The sequence below is a fragment of the Hippocampus zosterae genome, chromosome 6 (assembly GCF_025434085.1).
Source record: "Hippocampus zosterae strain Florida chromosome 6, ASM2543408v3, whole genome shotgun sequence".
NCBI lineage: Eukaryota > Metazoa > Chordata > Actinopteri > Syngnathiformes > Syngnathidae > Hippocampus > Hippocampus zosterae.
The window spans coordinates 9,787,501-9,791,961 of record NC_067456.1 but is presented as its reverse complement, the minus strand read 5'-3'; positions in this window follow the sequence as shown (position 1 = coordinate 9,791,961).

The window sequence follows — 4,461 nt, the reverse complement described above, 5'->3', positions numbered from 1 at the left end:
TTGCTTAAGCATTGAAACAGGTATCTGTTTGTTCTCAAATAAAAGGTTCCATAGGTTGTCGTCGGGTACTCTGACTTCTTTCCACATTCCTCCAAAAATGCATGTTAGGTTCATGAAAAACGACAATGAAGAGTCGAAGTTGTCAATAGGTGTTAATGTGAATAAATGGCTGTTTGTCTGAATGTGCCCTGCAATTGGTTGGCAAAAAGCCAACCGGTATAAACTCACCTATGACCTGCATTTGGACAATTATTTTGTTGTACTCTTAATTTAAGCAAAACAGTATCCAAATCGTCATTAGGCTATTTTCTAATATATCCACTAGAGGGCGGCACATCACAACATTCGTGCCACCCAAACACTGACTGCTGTGTGTTTCGTCGACAAATGCTATGTAAAACGTTTTTTTTTTAAACAATCAAACGATCATTTAAAGAATTTAAAGCATGAACGTTGTGTTTTCAACATAAATTTGAACCACACTTGAGTAAAATAGTTCTTATGACTCCGGTATCATAGATTTTTAATTAAACAATGTTTTTGGAAAAAAATCATCAAATAAATTGAAATATAGAGGAGGTTAGCATTGCCGGACTAACAGTTGCTGAAAAAGCGTTATGCTTGTTAAACTAATAAAAGTAATGTACTATTAGAGCATTGTGGTTGGTTTCAGTTAAATTTGGAGCTGTATTTTTGTGTTAAAAAACGCCATACTTTAATAGTATTGGTGCCCAATGTTTTGTGCAAAATTCGTCACGGAAAAAACAAACAAAAAAAGACATTGGTGTCAATGTAGCACCGTCATATGAAGTTGAGCGGTCACATGACAAGGGCTGCATTTTCGTCACGAAAGATGAAAATCGAGAAAAAAAAGTGCTGATGCCTGTTTGACCGTTTCACATTGGATTAATATTTCATCTCATGTATATACTGTAGATGTCGACCTTGATGTATTTTTTATGACGGCACATCACTGAGTGTCGGTACTGCTTGATGTTCATCTGATCCCTGCAGTTTCGCGAACTTCACGGGGTGCGCGTGCGCGTGTCATCTATACGCTCCCTCCTCAATATTCAAAGTGCGTGTGCAAAACTGGACGGATTTTTTTTCTCCATTCTATTAAACCTTATCGTTTATTTGCAAGTTCTGTGACAAAATAAAAATACACAAATTAATTTCATTGATGCCACATTGCTAATAGTTATTTGGAGCTTTTTTTCCAACTCGATGAGAGTGACGTGATGAGTTATCGTAGAATGATCATGGGTCATTCTTTATTTTAATGTATACAGTAAGCCCCCCCCTATTTTCATGGTAATGTTTGTACCAGTGTTACGGGCTATTCATGTGCTTCTTAGGGGCAAGATGGTGCCCATGAGCGCCATGTTGATGACCTCTGTTGTTACCACTCTCACAGTACTGCACACCATATTGAAAAGGAAAGCACTTTATTATATTGTATGTCCACTGGGGTAACGCCACAACTGCGCAACTCAATTCCTCGAATCAAGTTGAACGCACCGCATTGCGATCTGCGCAAAACAGAGCGACCATCATCATGCCTTGTGACACGTTCACGCTTGTTGGCTCACAGAGCAGCATGGCGACCATGTGCCAGCCAATAATGAACTGTGCAATGAGCTTGCGCAACCATCAAAGTGTCGCTGGAGAAAAGACCATTTGTCTAAAGGCTGCAAGCAGACAGTCGGGCCCATTGATGAAATGCTACAGCTAATGACCAATTGTGGCCTCAATGGTAGCGTTTATGTATGTGTGCGGTCATTCGCCTCCAATATAGCTCGCTTTCCACGGCTGAGATTTATAAGCAAGGAGGAAATTTCTTTTTCTCTTAGTTTTCTGGTTGACCTATATAAAAGCAGGCAACACCATAATGAAATTGCATTATTAATATTATTATTATTATTATTATCTTTGTAATTTGTATTCGTGGTACCAACTTGGGAAGGGTGAGTATTTTCAGTATTGGGTTGATACTGGCTTTATTTTAAGGTATTGATTGTCAGTGGAGGCTGCCGATAGCAACCACTGATACTTAAGGCAAAAAAATTTATATAATCTGATATCGAGTATGTCCTCCTTGGCAGTAGTAGGTGCGATACTGTGATAGTTTGACACCTTAGCAAATCCTCATCTGCGACAGAAAGAAAGGTCTTCCCCTTTTTTGGTCACTGAGTTTATATGAAATTTTATACTGTGTATCAACAGTATTAGAGGTATCGTTAGCACTCAAAGGGTAAACATGTATATTGTTATTGGCCTGAAAAAAATGGTATTGAACGTCTCCAGTGCCAACCTATGTGGCTGGTTCAGCTCGAAATGAAAATAATACTCGACAAAAGTATAAACACAGCAATGTTTTGCTTCCCAGTTTTCTGAAGCTGATCATAAAGATCAAATACTTTTTTTATGTTCATTAAAAACTCCCTTTACATTTTGTTCACAAATTTGTCTGAGTCTGAGTGAACACTTCTACTTTGCCTCACGGGTCAAGATCCTGATTAGACAGCATAATTATTGCACAGCTGTTCCTTAGATTTGCTGTTTCGGGGATTCCAAGGAGTGGTAGGAAAACCAGTTATGTGAAGGGGTGGTCATGCATTTTTCCCACGCGGTGCAACACATATCTTGCGCAGGTGTGCCCTTGGCCGCCCACAATAAAAGGCCACTTGAAAATGTGCGGTTTTATTGCACAAGTGTGACCTCCTCTGTTTGCAGGAGGACACACACACTGCATTTCAACACACATGTAAGGAGCATGCATGACGTGCAGATGCCTCGTTCCGAGACAACAGTACATGAGATGGTTTGACTGCCTCACAGTGAGGGGGCACCCTTAACCCACTTAAGTGTATCAAATCATTAACCGTCCATGTGACGGCTTGTCAACTTCCCCCCCCCCCAAAAAAAAACTCCTTCTCTTTAAGTTTTGCAGTGTGTGTGTGTGCTGTATGTGTCGGTGCCCACGTGTAGTCTAACAATTGGTGCAGGCTGTTGAATGGGCCCCCTGTGTTGGCCCTCTTCTTATCATGTGACCTTTGATCTGTTTGGACAACGTGACCAACTGACGCTGTGATGGACGGAAATCCAAAATAGAAACAAGGCAGCATAGTCTCCTCAGACGTGTATGATGTACTCCATCTATCAGCGACATGTGACTGGCGGAATTCATTTTTGTTTGTTGTCGGTGACCACGATGTCCATTTGTTTTTGCTACCATCCATTTTCTGATCCGCTTATCCGTGCAAGGGTGGCGGGTGTGCTGCAGCGTATCCCAGCCGTCTTCGGGCAGTAGGCGGGCAGCACCCTGAACTGGTTGCCGGCCAATCGCACGGCACACATAGACGAAGAACCATTAGCGCTTATAATCACACCGAGGGACAATTTCGAGTGTTCCATGCATATTTTTGGAAGTGGGAAAAAAACGGAGAAAACCCACGCAGGCATGGGGAGAACATGCAAACTCCACACAGAAAGGCTATAGTATATAATCTAGTCTATATATAGTCTATAATCGAACCCTGCACGTCTGCACTGTGAGGCAGAAGTGCTCATCACCATGTGTGTATGCGCGTGTGTGTTTGTGTGTGTCTCTCTCTCTTTCCCTCTCTCTCTCTCTCTCTCTCTCTCTCTCTCTCTCTCTCTCTCTCTCATATATATATATATATATATATATATATATATATATATATATATATATATATATATATATATATATATATATATAATTTTTCCCCTTCGTACATCGTAATACTACCTAGTAATTAGGACCTATTCTTAAAAAAAAATTGACTTTTTTTCTCACGTTACCAAAAAAATCTATAATAATTCTCTGGAAATAGGACTTTATTTTATACCGGAGACAAATTCATTGTGTGTCCTACATACTTGACCAATAAAGATGATTCTGATTCTGATTTATTGTCCAGAGTTTAATATGGTAAGGTACAACTATTTCTAGAGAAGATAAGAATAAAACGTGATCTGCATGAGTTTCATCTCGAAAAGGCATATTTTCCTCCTCCTCCTCTCTTGTTGCACCAGCACGACCTAAGATGATTTGCCATCAGATAAAAGGGAGCAACTGTCCCGGAACGACATGAGAGAGTCATTGGGCGCTGACCGCCCATGACAACGGGGCCACAACAAAAAGTCTCTGCCACTCTCCCTCAAGCCGCCCGCCATTACCACAGTTGCCACGGAGACCCATTGAGATGCCCGGTGGTGACCCCTGACCCGAGAGGAGGCTGGTGAATGTGGCTGAAAGGCCGGGGCATCTGGGCTATCATCTGGCGCCTCACAAAGCACCCTCGCCAGCTGGGGAGGAGGGCAGCATGCGGGGCACGGAAAACAGAGAGAGAGAGAGGACAATTTTTTTCTTCTTGTCCTCTTCAGAGAGAGTGGCCATTGACACCGTGCATCTCATTAGAAGCTGTGTCTCCC